Raw genomic sequence first — 22,110 nt, forward strand, 5'->3', positions numbered from 1 at the left:
ATTAATACACAACAGATGGTAAAATTGCTTTTGGTTTTAATTTGCTTCAGATTTTTTTTATCTGGTTTTATTAACACCTACAGAAAACAGGCTCTGACAGCTCCTCTAATGTGCCTGTAGATTTCAGCTTTTTTTAACAAACCAACCCTGAAATTAAATGGGTAATTTCAGCAGAACACAAAGGTTTTCGAAATGCATATAATCCCTATAATTATTTAATGGAGTTTTTTTAAGCTTTATTTAACTGCAATAAATTATTACAAGCTAGTTGCTAAACAGCAGTCGACTACTCTAGTTTAGTGCATTTCAAATAAGGCAGATCTGCTCTATGATCTGCTAATAGACGCTAAGTATTCTTTAGCAGAAGGTCACTCTGTGAAGCAGATGTTGTTTCATGGATATTTAACAGACTGAAGCACATCTGATTACAACGTCAGAAGACTCATATACTTAATGACCGTTACATCCATTAGAACACACACAGAACAGATTTTCCAATTTCACAGTATGCAATAGAACCACATTTTGGAGTAAGTCATAGGTGACCAGGGCGACGCATGCCCCAGAGTTGGTGGTACAATATTTCGTTCTAAACCAGCATCACGAAGGATCCAGCAACTTCTAGATACACACACAAAGCTAGGCCAGAATCACAGAAAAATTCCCTAATGTTATTAAGACGTAAGTTAAAATTCACAAATTAATATACCATTGGAGGCCAACTTTTCAATCTCATTATCTAGCTTTGAACATGCTACAATTCACAAATATTACATTTTAGCAAACAGACGGATGACTCAATTTAATGCTAAGCGCATTATGCTTCCAAGCACAGATGATGTCAATTTTTGACTAAATGCAGTTCAAAGGGCAATATAATTTTAAAGTGATGTATTAAATCATACTATTAATAGAAATGCACCTATTAAAAGAGAACAGAAACGCACAAGGACAAGGACGATCTTTCATCTATAATGTGAGCTCCAGCAGCAACTGTTAAGCCAGATCACAGAGCCTAAGAATGTCATTCTGTTTTATGAAATAAATACATGATATGTGATAGTTTGAACATATATCATCAATCTTCTTCAGAGGGTACAATAATTACACTAGCTCCACCCAGGCTATATAATATCAGTAATTACTACATGTTTCTCCTGATTGCTAATAACCACGTCATATAATTTAACTATGAATAATTGCTTACTCTTGAAATGAGGGACAGAGTTAATACCTAAAGTTAGGAAACACAGCTGCTTCCTTGCACAGTCTTTATTCTTGAAGTTTTCCAGTCTAGAAACAATAAAAGTCCTGGTCAGCATCCTCGAAAAATAGTGAGTGTCTAAATCTCAGTTAAATTGAAATTAATGCTGGAGAGAATGGCAGGCTCAAAACATCATAGAGAATTTGGTGTTAACAATAAACAGTTAAAAAAATTTGTGAAAGATTTATCATTCAGGTCTCATATTATTATCTGGCTTTGTTTTCCCCAGCACCAGGGTATATGATTATAATCTCCATAGATGTCATTAAAGAAGATTTCAATAGTCTGTGGTAGGTTGATAGCTGCAGTGAGAGGACCTCGACCAGATTGGTGTCAATGCAATGGAAACAAAGAGAAAAAAGAGAAACATTTCCAAGGGAGAAGTACTACGACTGCATCTAAAAAGAAAAAGAGGCTAGGTCAGTAACCCTATGTTTTTAAGCATGACACCATGAAAGAATGTTGTTACACTGCACATGTTATGTAGAATAACTTATATATTAGAAATTTACTGTGTAGGGGAAAACAGCAGTAGAAATGGGAATATCAAATTAAATTCCTAACTCAGACATTATGACAATGAGACTCAGTTTTTTCATCTGGAATGTGGGAAATCATATGCCCCAGTTAGCTGTCATTGCCATCCAATAATTCAGTGAAATGCATTCATTTATTCGTTTACCCATGTACTTAGTCATTGATCTTACAAACATTTGTCAAGCCTCTATGTTCCAGGCGAATGCTAAGTCAGTAACAGGGGAAATCACTGTGGACATTGAGGTTATCACTGAAAACTGAACGGGTTTTAAGATCTGCTATCACCTATTAGAATATGTTGCATTGAGGATTCCTATCCTTAGAACAAATCAAAACCTAATTAGTGGACAAAAACTTCCATTTAAAGTTTCTACAGTGATCAGTGCTGCAGTGGCTTTCTGTAGGTGCATTCGTTAATCTAGCACTTATTGAGAACTTAAAATGAACAAGGCATCATGCAGAGACCCAAACTCTTTCTGGTAGCTCTATCCAGGTGAGTTCAGCTTGACTACACCACCAGAAGCCTTAAAAATAAAACAAATCTGGATAATGCAAGTTAGGTTCAATATAAAAAAGTGCAGAATTTGTGTGAGATGAGATGGTTGCCAGAAATTGAAATTCTGCCTCAGCACTGACAGGAACAATATCTGAGGATTTAGTTGGGAGGGCCAATGCTAGCTCTAGATAGTCAGACTTACAGGGTGTTAGAAGTATCTGGAGTATGTTGTATCTATGCCAACATATTCAAGGTAGAACAAGTATAGAAAGGATAACAAGACAGAATAAAAAATAAACATAGCCAGAAAGGAAGATAGAATCAAACAAGAAATGAAAGTAGGAAAGATAAGCTAAACACAGTCTCAAGATTCAAAAAGTTGGCTTAGAAAGCGTTCCTAAGATTGGTACTGAGAGATATTTCTCTTTAAGTCCTTTTAAGGAGAACAATTAACTTTCCAGGAAAAGGTTGATGACTGAGATTCAAAATGAACACAAAGAACCAGAAAACGGAGAATTAAACGGATACTTGGAAAGGCTTGGAGACCAGCACCTAAGGAGCTAATACTTGTGGACAGACAGCCACGTGGCCTTGGGCTTGATGCTAACTCACTGACACAGGCTCAGCACAGAGTGCAGAGAGGCTCGTGGACATCATGACTGAGCAATAGGGAAACAGAGACCTTACAGAGTTTAATGGTCCTGAAACCTAACTCTGGAACGTGCCAGTGGACTCCTGGAAAACTCCAAATGACTTCCCAGTGCCTCTAAGCGCTCAAAAGGGGGCTGTCATATGTGCTACATTTACACTGTGATAAACCCCAAAATATTTTTGCAATCATTTCCTCCAGGAATTCTCTTTTCATACATCTTTGTTCTAGTTGGTTCTGCTTGGAAAGACATTGCTCTCCATCTTCTATATTGAAGTCTATTCCTTAGCTCTAAAGAAGATGCCACCCCTTCCATTCTCTTCTGTGGGAAAGTAGTTGTGTCTTTGTGTTTTATCTGTTCCCTTTCTGTGACTCTTGTACCCCCACCTCTGCTCCACATCAAATTGTGCAGCTTTCTTGTCCCCTGGGAGATTCTCGCTGGGCCACAATCCCAGCCGATTCACCTCTGAGCCCCAAAGGATCACACCAGAATAGATACCCACAAAAATTTGTTGAAAGAAGCACTATGTGTGAAGAAAACAGACAGTTGACATGGTAAAAAGCAGAGCCTGCCCATGTTGACTTTAATTGAAAGGCAATTGAGCCTCCCCGGTGGCGCAGGTTGAGCGCAGCGCTCTGAAGCTGTCCGCAGCCTCTGCAGCACGGGTTTGATTCCTGGCCGGCCAGGAAGAATCCCATATGGCATGGCAGACCTCTCCTGTCTGGACCGCTGCTCCCCTCAGCAGTGTATTTCAGTCAGTCTGCCTGTTCTGTTCCCCACTCTGTTTCTGGTGAGTCCTCTCACCCTCCTGCGCATCTGGCCTGTACCCCGGCTCTTGTATAAATAAATAAATCTTAAAAAAGAAAAAGAGAAAGGCAATTTGCAAGCCTGTCTTATTTCCCCAGCTAAATTCTTAGATCCTGAAAGGCAGGAACTCCTTCCAAGGCTCCTAAAAAAAGTTCTTCTCTGGGACTAGCACCTGGGGGTCCTGGCAGCCAGGAAAGGTGCTATGGGTCACCCGCCCCACACCCCAACCGACTGGTTTTCAGGAATAGTTTTTAGACTCATTGCAAATGTTTTGATATTTCAAATCTACTTTTTAAGGTTTGTAAATAATGGAAAGATTATCTAAATTATACAAATTATAAACAGGAATATACAAAATATAAACATACAGGGTAGGAAGCATTATGTAATACATAATTACAGCTCATCAAACAGTATGTTCTCCTTATATTTGAAAGCTTACAGTTAGAAATGCTCTCAAGTACATATTTTGGAAAAGGTGTAGATTGTTTTTGCAAAATATCATTCTTGGCACTGTGTTTATTATGCCCAGTTCCTCCAGCTCATAACTTTGATGACAGCTTGAGAGTTTCCTGTTTTAATCTGGTAAACTGAAGAAAAATTATAGCAGGTGTTTTAAAAAATAATATTTGAATCTTTCAAATTGTATCATTTTTTAAAATTAAAGTAGGGCCTCCCTGGTGGCTCAAGGGGTTAAGACGCAACCTATTAGGCTGTCCACAGCCACTGCAGCCTGAGATCAATCCCTGGCCAGGGAGGTGATCCACGTGGTGAAAGTTTCTAGGGCTTAAAACACACATTATATTCTCAATAAAATATCAGTTAGGAAAGGCTTTAGTCACTTTACTCAAGCCTTGACCATCAAAGAATTCAACTTTAGGACAGTGCACTTAACGTGGTCACATCACACCTGGCAAAGTGGGGACTTGGCTCCTGGCACAGCCCGAACCAGGTCGGCCCAACATTAAACCATGAAAAGTGCTTAGAAACCACAGTCGCGATTTGGTAGTGGGATGGATTCCAGTTTAAGCAACTTATAAAATGCTAGTGCGGGGCCTCCCTGGTGGCGCAGTGGCTTAAGCGCTGCGCTGTGAAGCTGCCCGCAGCCTCTGCAGCGCGGGTTCGATCCCGGCCAGCGGGCGAGAATCCCACATGGCAAAGCAGACCTCTCCTGTCTAGCCCACTGCTCCCCTCAGCATTGTATTTCTTCAGTCTGCCTGTTCGTTCCCCCCTCTGTCTCTGGTGAATCCTCTCACCCTCCCGCGCATCTGGCCTGTACCCTGGTTCTTGTATAAGTAAATAAATCTTTATAAAAAAATAAAATGCCAATGCAAGCAGATATTATAAGACATACTAACTGAGCTCTGCATGGAGCCGGAACTTCGGCAAGTTTTTCTGGAAAACAGCTCTGCCCTAGGAGTCTGCAAGGCGAAAGGTTCCATGGCAACGAGTGAAAACAAATATGGATCATTTGTTTTTCATGGGATGCTCAATTTTCAATGGGCTACTTTCTGGAATAAGGTACGTATCCCTTTGAGCTTCATTTATTTTATAGTGCTTAGTTAAAGGCTCTAAAAGATACTGTGCCTGACACATGGTGAGTGCTAAATGTGACTTATTCATGGAGGGGAAGGAACAGTCCCCCCAGGGCACAGCATTATGAGAAAAAACGAAGGAATTGAAGAGCCTCGTCAGCAACTCACACCATCATCGCCAGGAATAAGAACACATGATCAACTGCGTGTGATCAGGGAAAGGTTTATCTTTAACAGGTAAGAAAGCAAGAATCAGAAAGGTCAGAGGAATCCCAAATAAACGAATGTCTCGCTGCCTCCTGCAGAAGAGGAAATTTAATCTCAAGGCCAGGACATTAGGCAGCCTTTTCCCATTTAACCAACACAATCACGTCCATAGTGACGATGACGCTGTTGATGGTGTTTTAACACATCTGGGCGTATGTGCTGCTTTGATTTTTGTCATGAAAAGCCATTTCTGGTAGCTTCCATGCTGCTATGTGCAATTCGGCTTCAGTTTCTCTCCGGTTTTTACAGCCTCGGCCGTGGTCCTCAGGGAGCAGAGTGGAAATGGACTTTCAAACAAGAAAGCTGGGAGAGAAAATAATACCTGCTGGGAGCGAGAAACATCTTTGTGTGTGTGTGTTTGTGTGTGTGTATGTCTGCATCCGCAGACTCGACATGGGCCTTGCTCCTGTGGGAGCTGCTGAAAGGTGGGGTGAGCAGCCAGGCGAGGAGGCCTCGGGGGCGGGGGATGGCACCCACAGGGGCTGAGAGTCACCACAGCCACCCCAAAGTCTCTGTCCTGCCCACTTCCTTCCCTACTCTGTCCCGTTCCACCTTCCCAGGAGCTCAGGCGTGGATCTGCTGCAAAGTCCCCAGAGGAGAAACACTAGTTTAGAAGGAGACAGAAGCTGGGAGCTGCAGCTGCGCGGCTTTAAAAATCACAGCCTTCTGAATAAAGTTTATTAACAAAAGATAAATGAGGGAAGGAGAAAGGAGATGGTTAGGCAGGCAGAAAGGAGAGAGAGGAGGCAGAGATGTGTGTGTGTGTGTGTGACAGACAGACAGACAGACAGACACAGAACAGAAAGGCTTTGAACTCTACCAAACTGCTATAGAAGCCTGAGGGCCGGGGGCGCAGCACACCGAGCAGCATTCTTCACCCCGATGGCTTATTTCCTCTTGGGTACTGTATCAGCGAGCTGAATAAAAGAATGGACTCTGGGTCTGGCCGTCTGTGCCTTTACAACATGCTGCACAGACCTTGTTGAACTAGAGGCACGTTCCACAGGAGCCCAGCCGCTTACCCGGGACCAGCCCTGTCCTGTGTCACATCTCTTCATCCTCACTTCATTCCGGGCAGTTCTGCCTCCTCCTGGCTCCAAACATGACTTCATGTTTCTTCAGAACTGACCTTTTTCTGACAACGGGTCACCCAAACAAACCACGGAAACTCCTTTTGTTGCATATTTATTGCCACGTTAGATTTAAGTCTAGTGGCCAGAGGCCTGGAGGAACATTCTAAGAGCAGGTCACAGTTGGCTTTCTGTTTTGAAAATCTCATTCTTGGATTTACATTGATCCAAGTTTAATTCTGGATTCATCTTTAGCTTAATCTTTCATTTCATTATCAGCTAACTCAGTGGCCTTATGGAAATTGTTTTCCATTGACCTTTTAAATAATTTGTATTGAGGTAACATTGGTTGAGAACACTGTTTCACACCCCACTGATTGTCTGATGGTAAATTTAGGTAACAACTCCTCCCTCCTCCGGTTGATGTTTCAGGAGCTCTCAGGAAGAGTGATTATAAATTCATATTTTTATGACACTGAAAAGAGTAAATTTTATATGAAAAGTCTCCTTTGCTCATAAAGTCTCCTATATATTGCAGACATTTAGTTTTCATTACTTCCCATGAAGAAAAATTAAGTTTCAAAAATTTTTCTTTCAAATGGGGAAAAGTTGAGAAAAGAAAACATGTCTTGGCTGTTATATCACAAATTTAGTGGAGGTCATGTTGGAGCAAAAAAATTACATGTTCAGGATATTTTCTTCTTTGCTCCTTTTCCATCTTCCTCTTCAAATGGGATATGAATAAGATAATCGCCTACAATAGTTAATGGAAATTGGAAGACCTCACCTCCCTCAGAAAATTGCTTTCACATAAACCTATTCCTCGACATTATTTTATATAGTCATTCTCACAAAAGTCAAGTATTTGAAAGTGAACTATTCATTTAAAGACCTCTGCATGTGTACAGTCAAAATACTGAGTTGTGTAAAAAATTTCACCACAATATTAAAAGTGGTCCTGGATCAGCAACGCCTCCCTCAGAGGCACCAGGCAGAAGCAAATGCAAACTTCTTTGGAAGAACATGCTCCATCAACCTTTAAATCACATCGAATTTCTCTAGATAAAATCCAGTTTTCAGTGAATTTACAGTCTGGAATTACAAAACTTAAGAGGACACAATCCAACTTGAGCCAAAAATCTACAAACAAAACAAACAGAAGAATTTCTCTCTCCCAGAACTTCAGCTAGTAGTATGACTGTCAGATAAAACTACATTTAGAATGGTGAAGAACTTAAACTAAAAACATCCTAAAAGACACCATGAAAAAAGAAGAGGCTTTTTTTTTTTTTAAAGTAGAATATATAGAGAAAAAGGCAGTCATTGATACTGGACCCTTACTGAATGGTTTAAACAGCATGTTAGACACAGCTGTACAGTGAGCCAGTGGACTGGAAAACAGTTCTTGGAAAATCATTAGCACGGCATCAGGATGACAGAGTATCTAACTATGTAAGAGCTGTTCACCACAACACACACACAACAGTGAGAAAACTCAATATATATCCACTAACTTTTCAGAAGGTAAAGAGTTTTCTTTAGCACCACCTAAACCAATTTTCCCTAAGTTCCTAATACCATGCTACAGTTTTCAAATTATGCAGAGCATACCCTTACTCATTTCTTTTCTATTTCATAGGAATTATCTGTTATTCTCTTTTTCGATTGGATAACAGATGTCTTGGTTATGTTTTATTTAAAAAGTAACTTTTCTTGAACAGCAATAACTTCTCTTTGAAGCTATTTTGGCTGCTATGGTTGCAAAAAATTTGCAGTTAATCTAAAATGTCAATACCTCAGCCTGTTTTAGTGGTGGGAAACAAACAAAAATGGCTTATTATTCTTTAGAGTAGCTCATCTTTTAATGACTTTAACACTAATAAAATCATGGACATATTGTCTTCTATGGAATTTGTACTTTTGCATAATCATTTTTTACAGAAACATCCATGAAACTTATCTATTATGCATGCAAGAAAAACTAGATAAAAATACCTTTCAAATGTTTCTGTAAGTTTCAGGACATTCTTCTACCCATTTAAAAATATTTTACCTGAGAAAATAAGCAAAAAATGAAGCTGTCCTAGCCTAGATAAAAAAGAACTGTTGATTCTTTATTGATTCAATCAACAAACACTTTTCTCACCTCATTACCTAACGACCATTTAATTTTAGTGCAATTAAATTCTATTGACTTTGAATATATGTATATAGCACAGCATTTGTAATATGGATAAGGACAGGTTGGAAAGCAACTAAAAGACATTACTATGTGGCAAGTGGCTTATTAAAGAATAAGAAAAGCAAATAAAATATTTTAAATATGGAATTTGCTACACTTTTCAAGTAACAGATTCTTTTATTACAAAGGTAATGACTGGTATAGAAGAAAGTACTAGAACAGGAACCAGGAACTTAACCACATGTAAATGAATTTCTAGGGGTCCTCTGTAAAAAAAAGTGATGCTGGTGGAAGAAGAAATTATGCAAGAAATTCTCAAGTTTCAGCTTTAAAACTTCTCTTTATTTCAGGTAATATATAATATTTTCTTAATAGTTTGATGTAAATATTAAAAATTTAAGGTAATTAGAATAACAGCACCATATTATTTTAAGTGGTATATAAAATGCTTACGGGACATGAAGTAAAAAAAAAAAGCTGCCCTACTTCAAATGTAAATATTATGAAAACTCTACTACATTAATTCATGTCATAAATACCCTACCCCATTATGTCATGTCATAAATATTAAAAGTAATATTTTAATTCATTAAATTTAATTAAATTTATTAATTTTAATTTATTAAAAACACACATTTTTATCTAGTACCATTTTAAGTTACAAATTAAGTGCACTATGATTATAACTCCCGAATGGGGGAAACTTCTACTCCCAAAATACAAGTAACAATCTAAACTAACATTACCTCAATTCAAAGAAGGAAAAGGAAATCACTTCACATCCAATAAAAATTCATTTCAGATTTCAGTATTAAAACTGCTTGTGAAAATAATTATGAAAAAGCCAGGAAGCAACTTTCAAGCTTAAAAGACAAGGGACGTCAAAAAAAAAGTGACAACAGCTTAAAAATTATATTGGGGCCTCAGTGGTGGGTGTGGTGATAACATACATCTAATGAGTGTGAACTTGTACCCCTAAATCATACACAGTGTTGTAAACCTACGCTACCTCAAAAAGAAATAAATAAAAATTACAGTTACTTAATCAACTGTAGGAAAAGGAAAATTCAGACTCCTTTCTTTGAACCACTTAGTGACTTTTAAAAAAAAATATTTCAGCATCTGTTAGAATAAATGATCAGGAAACACAGAAATGACCCACCAACCCTGCTGATTTTGCCCCCCCCCATATCAACATTGCCATTGATTTTTCCCTAACATATTATTTGATATCATATTTGTTACTGTAGTTTATTGAATCCATATTGTCTGTGTGTTACAATGACATTGAATCAAATCTTTCAAATTTCCTTTCAATCACATTAAAGCCTCTAGGCAGAGATGCATAGTATCACAAACATAAAATATTATGTAGATGTAACAATCTTCAATAGAACCTCTGTATTCTTCCCATGTCTGGCATGTGTAATGAGGGTGATCTGTTAAGTGGAAACCACACAATAATGTTCTCTGATGAAGGCGGGCAGGGAGTCCTAGATTACACTGACACAAGCATACAAGCTTGAGTTCCTTCTCTGTCCTTGATTTTGGGGGTAATTTGTGCGTGTGTGTGTGTGGATAACACTAAATGTATCTCCCCATGTACATGTCTTTCCTGCTTTAATGACTGCACTAACAGAAAGTAGGGTGCTATAATGAAAAGAACACTAACCATGAGAGATCCTGTGAAACCCAGTATGAAAATAAGACCATGTATATGAAAGGACTCTGTAAAATGCAAAATACTATCACTGTCAGATTAATTTTCTGAGGCTTTGCTGTGCCTTCTAAAATAGTCACATGATTTTTTGAGGTTGGAAGCCTCACCTTCCAGAGGATGCTAACTGCCACTAGCAAACTCCCTCTAAACACAAAGGTTCAAAGAAGCAGGTGACTATGATACCCCTTCACACATCCAGTCTTTTATTTTCACGAGTCAACAAACACTTTAATGCCAATTTATTAAAATGTCCCATAGAAGAGGGAAAAGAACACTGGATTTGCAGTAGAGAAGAGTTAAGAATGGGTGCATTAGTCTGCTGGGGCCATAGCCAAATACTATACACTAGGCAACTTAAGCAACAAACTTATTTTCTCACAATTGTGGAGGCTGAAAGTCACAGATCCAGGCCCAGTGAAATCTGTTTCTACAAGGTTCTCTTTCTGGCTTGCAGCCAGCCTTCTGGTCCCTGTGTCCTCATATGGGAGAGAGAGCTAGCTCCCTGGTGCCTCTTCCAGTGAGGACACTAATCCTATTAGATCAAGGCCCCACCCTTATGACCTCCTTCAGTCTCATATCCAAACAGTGACTTAGGGATTAGGGTTTCAACATATGCATTTTGGGGGACACAAACATTCAGTCCATACAACAAGGTTCAAATTCTTCGTTTAAAGCGTTGTTACTTTTAACTTTGAGCCAATCAATTTTTTATTATAAACTCCCCCATTCCTTATTTGTATAATTGGGTAATAATTTTTCCTATATACAGTGCTATAAGGATTAAAAGAAATAATGTAAACTAAAGTATTTTTATAAACTGTGAAGTGCTATTTTAATAGCACTGGCCTTAATTTCCAGACTTATCCCCTCTGTTCGAATAAAACAATAAACATTTTTAACCTTATTTTTTTGGTCAAAGATGTTTATGTGTGAGTATGCCTATAAGATAATTTCTTTCAATGAGGAGGTCTTTAGAAATACTTTGTTTTATTTTATTAAGGCAAATACACATCTCAATATTTCTCAAAAGCACTTCAATATCATTTAATTATAAGGTTTCCTTAATACATCACTACCATAAAAAATGGAAAGTGTGCATTATTACAGAAAAAAGACCCTGTGTACGCAGAGTAGCTGGCTAAATTGTTGCTTCAAGCCTATATGTTGAAGTCATACTTTTGAGTATTGAATTTTTATTATTTGCACTTAAAGCAACACACTAGAAAATAACGCTCCTTTCGAAACATGTGAAAATGTAAAGATGAATGAAACAACTTCATGTTTTATGGCATTTACTTTGAAAATCTGATTAAGATAGATGTCTTTAGCTCATAATTCTTCAATGTCACGTTGTCATAGTTCCCATCAGCAAGATGTTTTAAAGGCTTTCGATTAATATTGCATGCCAGAACTGAAATTACATCCTTTGTCGTTTAGTTCTTAATGGTGCAAGTGATATCTATCAAGTAGTGTTTTATGAAGCGTGTGTGATTTTATTGCAGGCTGTTTTCACAAATCTTTTTCAGGTTTCAGAAAGACTGCTTAGGGTTTACAATAAATATACCCTTTTGTTGAAAATCATGATGATTCTTAAAACCAATGGGAAACTTGTATTATTAGAATTTATTTATCAATAATAAAATCTTCAGCTTGAATTGTTGCATCATTTGCAGTCTTGAATATATTTGCTTTTAACCAAATATTTTTAGCAAATCACTTTATTATAATATATGCAAAATTTGTGCCAAAAATACATGGCTCATAAAGCTTTTATCAGCAAGCATGTACATCATCTGCCTCATAAGGAAAATATGTTGTATACGGATATAGAGACCATGAACTACTGAATGCTAACTGGTTTGCACTGCAGAGGAATATGTCTTATTTGAAAATATAATTAGTGATGTGTTTTCTAAAGAGGAATGTACGATTCTGACACCAACTTCAAAATTTCTGAAACCTAACACATCAAATGCATGTCATTTTCATATTAAAGATCCAGAAGAGTAGCAGAATCTTACTTAGATATGCTAGGAGAATTTAAGTAAAAAAAAAAAAAAGATAATTCTTATTTTGCTTTTTTGTTTTGTTTTTGAACACGAACCAACATATTCAATATTCAGTTCCTGGGTCTATCACTAATGTATTCTGCTCTTTAGGGTTAGTTCCCTTTACCTATAAAGTTAAGGGGCTAAATTATGATTTCTAAGGCTGTTTATTACAGTTTAAAAAAATTCCATGATTCTATAAATTTTGTTTTAATTATGGATTAAATGTATACATGCATGTATTCATGTGTGTGTGTGCGTGCATGTTCACACAGAGTTTAAAGCTTTGGTGGCTAACTTTAAGTCTCAAATGCTATTATCTTTATGGCTGCATTTTGCAAAATATAAATCTACTGAAGATAAAACAACTGATCAACAGCATTCTAAAGGACAATAGCAAGGGGCTTATTCTGGGATGAAGCTCCCTTGGGCCGTATTTCCATAGTTGATGTAAGATGAAGCTGGCTACATCTCTCCTGAGTTAGTGTGGTCTTTAGAGATCATAGACATGTGACTTTTGCCAACTATATGTCTATTATAAGGGAGAATAAAAATATTAACATTAAGATCGACATTCTTCGCCAGTGCTGCCTTGCACATTCATCTTGTTTGGATAGTTGCACATTTAAAATTAGAGTCTACTTATCTGGTTCTAGACTTTAGGGAATAATGCACAGGGAAAAGGTTTTTCAAATTCTAATTCCCTATGGCAGATCACTGCAATTCTCATTAATTCTATAAGGAAGAGCTTGCCTCTCCTTCAATGTTTACTTGAATTTTTTTCTGCTCTATGTGGTTCGCTGAAGGAATGGCACTAGTTCACTTTAAAAACATTCTCTCCATTAGCTAGAATCGATTCTTTAAAGCATTCCTCACATCCATATCCAGTCTATAACAATTCCTTTAACCCCTGATACTCAAAATTATCACGTGCTTAAAAGATAATGCTCTTCACTTGAAAAAAAAAAAAAGGACATAGTTCTCTTCTATTTGATGCCTTTTTGTGTGTGTGTGTGTGTGTCAGTTTTAGTAATTCCAGAAAAGAAAAAAATCTAAGAGGAACTACTAAAACTCTAGACTCAAGGTAACATTACAGATCCTAACTACTGGGGAGGACCCCATGGTGGGAAAGAATCCACAAAAGAAATTTACTCCCATTTCAGCTAATTATACTCATTATGTCATGCACACAAGATACATTATTTTATTTCATTTTACAGCCACAAACTGAGGGCATTCACTTCTATTTCACAAGGTGGGGGGTGGGGAGAGTTCAGAGAAATTGTGAACTCTGGCAATGGAATACGACTCCAAAACTTCCCATACTTTATGCAGGGGTAATTATTTGTCAGTTTTGTTTCAGGAATGTTTGTTAAGAAGAAAATGAAGAGGGGGCCTCCCTGGTAGCACAAGACGTTAAGCACCGCACTATGAAGCAATCTGCAGCCTCTGCAGCAGGAGTTCAATCCCCGGCCGGCCATGGAGAAACCCACATGGCAAGGCAGACCTCTCCTGTCTCGCCCGCTGCTCCCTCAGCAGTGTATTTCAGTCGATCTGCCTGTTCTGTTCTCCACTCTGTCTCTGGTGGATCCACCTCCACCCCCTGCATCTCTGGCCTGTGCCCCAGCTCTTGTGTGCATAAATAAATAAATCTTTAAAAAAAAAAGAAAGAAAATGAAGAGGAAGCAATCATGTTAAGGTACTACTGCAGAAATTGAATCTTAAATTGAAAAAAATATGTTTGCGTTGAGTCTGGGGTCTCCACCTCCAGTAGAGACCAGGTGGAAACCACACCCAGGAGAGAGAATCCTTTATTCAGGGAAATGAGAATGTGATTTAAATGGAGAACACAAATGAAAAATAATTTGGATGACATTTTCCACTTTCATTGTTACTATTATATTTTTTACTTTTTAATTTTTAGAACTGTTTTTTTTTTTGAAGTAATGTTGGCTTAAAACACCATAGGTGATTTAGGGATACAGGTTCTCTGCTCCTCAAATGTGTGCTATCCCACCATGACTCCCACTAAGGATCTTTTCCACTTTTACAAAAATTGTAGCCTAGTATGTGGTCAGTGTTTTGTCTTGTGGTTTAATTTTCTGAAGTCATCTCACCTCTTTCTCTTGGTAAGAAATAAAAATTCTTTCCATTAAAATAAAGTCTCTAAAATAATGATGAAAGTAAAAAGTACAGGATCCTAAGCTGTCATTCCTTTTCTTCTTGTATTTACACTGCATCTTGGGGTTGGCAGGTTATTTTACAAATTTCACAATAGTTGCTAATATAAGCATAAAATATTTTTCCTAACACGCTTAAGGGATTTTTCAAGTTATCAAATCAAACAGCACCACAAAGCACAATCCCATAGGCTCATCTTTGATTATCTCCACAATTTACAGACAAATATTTGAGACCGTATTATTAAAAGTTAATGGCCTTCTGGTTTAAAAAGAATTGTTAACGCTTTCATTTCTTGCTTTTATCACACAGTGCCAAGTTCATATTCTTTGTGGAGTTAACAAACCAGGGTAAAACAATTTCGTACACTCAAAATAATATCTGCTTCCCTTATAATTTTTTACTTCTTACCTATTAAATTAAAATGCAACACCTATTATGTTAAATATATATTATATATTTATATTAAAATATATAGACTAAACATTAAGTATATTAAAAGTTACTTTTCTAAAATGTATGCATTTATACAAACAGTTTTAAGAATAGAAATCTAATTTACCTTAACATACTTAGTAATTGGCTTTTTTATGTCAAGGCAATTAGAGGAAGCACACTTTAAATATGTAATTGGTCTTAAAAATATTCACCAAAAAATCCAGTCACAAAGACAGATGCAATTAAATGATTATTGAAGCAAACTGGAATTTATTCTAACAAAGAATGCTAATTAACTTCCAAGCATTGCATATTGTGAAATCCAAGTTACACACAACACATTAGTGCACACATAACAATGAAAAGTGACCTTAGAAAAGCTCTCTAAATTCAAAAATGCACCATCCATAATTAGCCATCAAAGCTGAGGATCAGGTTAGCAGTAAACACCGCGCCCAGCACCGAGTTAAAAGCAGGTGAGATCCTGGGGGGCCACGACGTACCTGCCAAACCCTCCTTCACGCCTGCTGCTCACAGAAGACTCACATCGTGAAAACACACTCTGATTTCAAGGCAAGTCAGAAATGGGAAGATTTATAACTGGGCAGATCGAATGGAGCTGTCAAAAAGGGAAGTTACACTCACAGCGAAACAGTCACATTGTGAGCTTGTTTTCATCTTAATTGAAAAAAATTCTTCGTGAAGAAAACCCTGTAAATGTTGTTGGTAAAAGACTCACAATAAAAGAGGAGAGGAGGAGATTGGGGGGGGGGGAACCCAGAGGTGGGAAGGGTTATTTCTTCAAAGAATGACAGCAGAGGTCAGAGTGGCCTAAGGGGACAGGCAACATCTAGTGCAGCGCCTTCATTTAAGCGCGGTATTCCCCTTTCATTTAGGATACAGAGAAAAGTCAGAACTAGACAAAGACAAGGGAAGAACCGAACTTCCAAAATAGCACTACACGACGTTATTAATAGTGTCACACCAAGAGAAGTGACAGCTCTCACAAGAGTACTTTTGTCTCTACTTACTTTAATTAAACTCCCTAGGTTTGAAAGTGAATTTGAAACTATTTTTTTAACAGAAAAAAAAATCAAGACTGATTAAGATTTGATTTCTGTCCTTTATGGTCATCACACGTAGTTATATCCCATTTTAAGCAGTAGAAACAGCAGTAGCGAAAACAAACCTCAACATCAAGCAATTTTCTCAAAGAACCAGGATTTCATCCTCTGCCCCTGTGACTTCTCACAGTAAATTAGTTCCTGTGTCTCTTCCTTAGGAGCAGGTACCCATCCATTAAATTTGAAACAAGAATTACAACTAAATTATACCAGTATGAATGTTTCAATTAGCTTTCTTTATATCCAAGTACCATCACCACCTTACTTTAAAATAAACGAATGTGATTTTAAACTATCAGGGTAAAATATGTTGCCTTAATTTAAGTGTATCTCTCTGGGGAGGAGAGGTTTTCAAATCTGTGGGTATGATTAAAAATCATTTGTATTATAAAACACCATAAAGGAAACATACCTCTTGTCTTCTGCATGGGCACCTGCAATCTGTCCAAACTAAATCCATCCTGCTCCTTCGACACACCCGTCTATAACTCGCTCCTCTTTCTCAACCATTTCACTTTTCCACCAAGATTACTATTTTCTACTCAAAAGGGTGGTAACATTTTTGACTCCTACTTTCTTTGATCCTTTATATTTATCAACAAGTTTTGTTATTCGTTTATTTAAAAGCACTTTCCTGGATTCCCACTGAGTATCGCCCTATCTAGACTGTAATCCCTCCCTCTCCACCTTGGATTTACCAAATAAAAGCCCTGTTTGCTGACCAGGTACAAGTCCTGCGAGAAACTGTCTGCTGATACCGTTGCCAGCTGATTTGCCCATGTAAACCATCCTGCACCCACTTGAAAACTTTGTGTTGTGACAAATTCATTCCCCTTCTTGACCAATGGTTTGTTGCTGCCATGATCAAAGTCCGATTTCACTGACCCAAAAATGTTCAAATACTGTGGACTCACAGAAAGAGAAGACAGGTTTATTGGCCTAAAGGAGCTTATGCTCTTTTTGGAGACAGAAATCACACACCTGAAGCAGCCAGAATATAGATTTCAGGTAAGCGTGAAAGAGAAAACAAGAAACATCCAAACTATATGAGGAAAGTGATTAAGAAATTATTAGCTCCGTGCTGGGTTAGTTTACAAGTCTTAAAGTGTAGGTTCTCCCTTAGCTAAACTTTGAAGGGAGAAGCAACACATGAGGAAGGGTGTGAAGATCGCAGACACGCTCGTCTGAAGGGCATTCTGGGGAAACACAAACGGGTCAGTTGATGATTTCAAACACCAAGTGCAAGACTTTGCATTTGATTTGGTGGGAACTTCCAGAGGTTCCTTGGAAGGCATTTTTAATGAAAAAAAGTGAGTGGGAGATTAACCTGGGTGCTCTTCCAGGACTCAAGGGCCTTGTGGCAGAAATTTGTGATGGTTGGTCATGATGACCATCCAAGCTGGGAGCTGTGTAGATTCAGTGAGTAGACTCAAGGACTAGACTTAATCAGTAGACTCAAGGAATGACTCAATGAGTACACTCAAGGACTAGACACAAGGACTATCTCAAGGACTAGACACAATGAGTAGGCTCAAGGGGTAGACTCAAGGGCTAGACTCAAGCAATGACTCAAGGAGTAGAATCAAGGGGTAGACTTGTTTGGTAATGGTTCATTCAATCATTTTTATAAATATTTATTGAGCATCTACACTAGCCCAGTTAAAAAAGGAAAAAAAAATTCCGTTTCAGCTAGGCTGATCAAGTTTACAGATTAGAGTATTTTGATGCAATATTACAGGTTGCTGAGTCTTTGAGAAGTTGTGAAGATATTTCAAAATGAAAAAAAAAAGTGCTACCATTTAGGTGCATGACAACCATATCCATTAATGTTAATATAAAATATATTCTCCACTTTCAAATATTTTCCTTCAGGTTCCTTAAATTTTTTATGCTGTTAATATAGTAAACACACTTGTGGATGACTCCACTGCTATTTCTGAAATTAACTATTAAGTTACCTAAATATGCTACTGAATGTTTAGTCACTTCCTTTAGATAGTCATTTGTTTATTACAGCAATACTACAGAAGGGAGTCTTCACTTAAATCCTAACATCTTTACAATGCCTCCTTAGCCGACAGTCTATCCAGGTCCAAGAAGTAAGACACACTCATTTCCTTCCTTCCTTCACTTATTCACGGCTTCATTAATTCATACCACACACATACACTGAGCCCCCACAGTATTATAGGGACTCAGCAGATACTAGTAGTTAAATGATGAGTTAAACAGATACTTAATTGACTTATGGAACTTCCAGTGTATTGATGTCATAGCCTTCCCCCTCCTACACTACATTGCCTTCCTATTTTGGGGCAGTCAATGTACAAGGAGATCAGATATTATTTGGTAAATAATCTAAAAGATGAAATCCACTCAATTATGAGAGGTTCGCAGAAGGTCTTTCTGATAAGATGGTGCTGGAGTAGTCCTGAGGAATGCGTATTTGATGCTCAAGGACCCCTGGGTAAAAGGAGGAAGCATAAGCACCAAGGTGTGAGTGGATGCTGGCCTGGGCTAGGAGAAAGAGATGAGATAGGAGATGAGGTTGCAGAGGCTGGCGGCCTTGCCTGGACACTGGCTACAGAATTCACATATTGTACTAGCAATAGGGAGTTGTCGAATGGGTTTAAGCAAATGAGGACAAAGTCAGATATACATTTTATAAGATTATTCTAACAGCAGCATGGAGGATGTGTGTGTGTGGGGGGTGTGTGCACACGTATGTTTTATGTTGAGTTTGGGAGATGACTTAGTAAATATTTGCAGTTTTGTATCCAGTATGTAAATGAAAGCCCCATCAATGGAAATAAAGATGTCGGGTCAGATCCAAGAGGTAATGACGATGTAGAATAAATTGATTACCTTCAATTTATAAGGTAAATGAAGGGTTGAGCAAAGGGCAGGGACAAAGCTGAGCATTTTCAAACTATTTTCAGAAAAATCTTTCACCTTTTAAAGTTACTTTAAAATCATGAAATCTCATCATATTAATCCTATTGGGCTCCGATCACTCTACTATTCTGGAACTCTATATAGGATTGGTTTATATTTCTTTTAAATTGTGGTTATTGAAAAGAAATTCTTTTCTTCTCTGCATGCATTGTACTATTTGGATTGCCTCTTCTTTAAATTGCAAGGTCTTATCTTTCTTTGTAACACTCCACAGCACTGAGTGAAACTTAATAAATATGTCTCTAAAGCAAATTCTTTTCTTCTTCATCCCACATGCCAGGTGTTTTTGCTGCGCAAGCCACTCACATTAAAAACAGATGAAGACGTGGAAGGAAAAAAAAAATTACTGGGAGAAATAAATTTGGTATGGGTGGGAAACTGAACCTGATTTCTAAAAACAATGCTCACCTGATGTGGCAGGATGGAGAGAAAGAAAAAGAAAACAAAGTCTACCGCATAAATATCAAAATCTTATAAAATAGATTTTCTTAACGTTATCCAAAACATCAGTCTGGGTGCATTCTTCTCTGAAGTTAAATTCTGCTTTCAGGGATGTTCTATGCCAGCCTGAGAAGGACAGGAGCTGAACATTGCCAAAACTGTTCAACTTTGAGAGAGAATGGACAAAATCCAAGGAAGAGTATAAAAAATGGCCATCTTTCTCCTTAGAACCTTACTCTTTAACTGATTGCTATTCACATTTAGAAATGAGAATTTTAGAATAGAAATTCTGTGTTATTTATGTCTCCCTTTACTACAGTGCCCCGTCTAAAAATAATTTCTTTTACTAAGACAAGTAACTCTAATTTATTATTTTCTAAAATAGAGAAACATGACACTGAAGCAATGCTTGGAAGAATATTTAAAACAAAAAAAAAGTAAGTCTGTATACTTCATGTATAAATACTTAATGCAAGTTAAGAAAATTATGAAGACAGAGATAAGCCGAAAATTACAGTCTTATAAATATATAATTAGCTTTTGTTACCTTTTTTTTTCCTGGAAAGGAGGAGCATATTAAAAGCTCATGTCTCCTTTGAAACCTGGGTCTGCAAAGTTGGAATCTGCCACAGCAGCCTGATTTGCAAAGAAGTTTCCAGGGTCCACAGCCCCACCCACTCCTGTGTCTGACTGCTTTCCCGCTACAACCGTGGATTTCAGTACTTGCCACCTCATAAGCCCCAAGAGCCTAAAATATTTACCATCTGGCCCGTTAAGAAAAAAGTTTGCCAATCAGTTTTTTTTAAAAACTGAAAAGTACACTGACACAATTATAGATTCACAGGCAGTTTGAGAAGTACAGGGAGGAAGTTCTCCATACCTGCTGCCTGAATGAACAGAGAGAATGAACACTGCCTTGATATAATCTGTCATTTTCACATTTGTTCTGTACAATTTTACTATCTGTCTATGCTGACCAGCTTTAAACATAAACTTGTTCATCACTTCCTCAATAATTCAGGCTTTTTCTTTCCTTTGTTTAGGAGGTAAAAATCATGGTTCTAAAACCCAAAAGTATAAAGTCCATATAAGCTTCATGCTAAGCAGAAATTGGGGAGATAAGTGATAAAGATAGCCAGATGTAAGGCCGATCTGGAAAAGCATTTAAACAAAAGGAAATATAAGGCTTTGTCTGAGTAGAACAAACTGTTTTTACCATCTGCAATTTCACACCATAAATGTTTTCCTTTTTGAAATCAGTTTTATAGAGAAGTTTACCTTCTACTATTCAATCTTATGGAGAGGGAAGACTTACAGGGCAGGGATAAAGTAAGAAAAAGGAACAAACAATATTACCAAATTTCACTGTGTTTTTAAAAGGCCATGTGTCATTTCAAACAAAAGCTTCCTCTAGGTGTGTCATTTGATAGTATCACAAAGACGAGAAGAATGTAATTGACATGTTTACTTTGAGTTAAAATATAAAATAGCACCTATAAATAGTTCAATGGAATCCTTTCACATTTTAAATAATTCTCTATATAGTATCTCGGGAGTATTTTTTACTTAAAGATGCACCCTCATTTCTAAAGCAAGGAACTAATAAAGCTAGAGTTTCACAAACACGTTTTAGAAGAGATGCAATAAATAAATGCATGTAGTAATGCATACTAAATTAAAACAGCCCAGAAGGAGATCTTTCTTTTGAGTCTCCTTTCTGGATAAAGTGGAGAATAAATTAATGAATAAATAAATAATAAACATGAAAGTTGTGGTAAACTGCAATTCTGATAAGAGTAGAAATCCACATGTTATGGGAATCAATTTGACAAGAGTAGTCATTTTGAAAGATTGAATGAAGGCATATGAAAAATACAGATTTCCAGTCTCACATAACCAAACTAAATTGTCAAGTTTGTTGTAATAAAAAAATTATAGGACTTTAGATAAATTGTGAGAAAACGTTTTGAGTCATAAAAAGGCAGCAGGTTCAAGAACTACGTAATTTTGGTGAATTAACATATTTTCCTGTGCTTAAAATGAAAAATACACTGAATTAAATAAAGGCCTTTAAGAATTCATTTTAGTTGTTGATATTTTACTATAGTTAATTTATTTATTTTTATTACTAAACAACCAAATATGTATTTTCTCTTTCCAAAAAAATTAGTACTACTAGATAATGAGAAATGTGAAAAGAATTTCTGCTTAAGAATGATAATTTCAACAATGTGAGAGATACATATCTCAATATTTGCCCTTATTAATAAATAAAACATTTAAACATTTGGACACTACTTGAAATACACTATAAAATTTTTCCCTTTAAATGTTAAATCACATAAAATGTTCAATTCTTCAATACTCTCTAATACCTGTTTCTCTAGTACCCATC

The 22,110-nt window shown here is 37.1% G+C and overlaps 1 protein-coding gene across 8 annotated transcripts in view; it reads right to left on the reverse strand.

The window, feature by feature from the left end:
• The window catches only part of TENM3 (teneurin transmembrane protein 3), a gene marked incomplete at both ends in the record, with an annotated part of 409,334 nt that overhangs the window by 171,757 nt on the left and 215,467 nt on the right, over window positions 1-22,110 (reverse strand). The gene's annotated exons all lie outside the window — the stretch shown is intronic.

This window comes from Talpa europaea, assembly GCF_964194135.1.
Source record: "Talpa europaea genome assembly, chromosome: 4".
Classification (NCBI taxonomy): domain Eukaryota; kingdom Metazoa; phylum Chordata; class Mammalia; order Eulipotyphla; family Talpidae; genus Talpa; species Talpa europaea.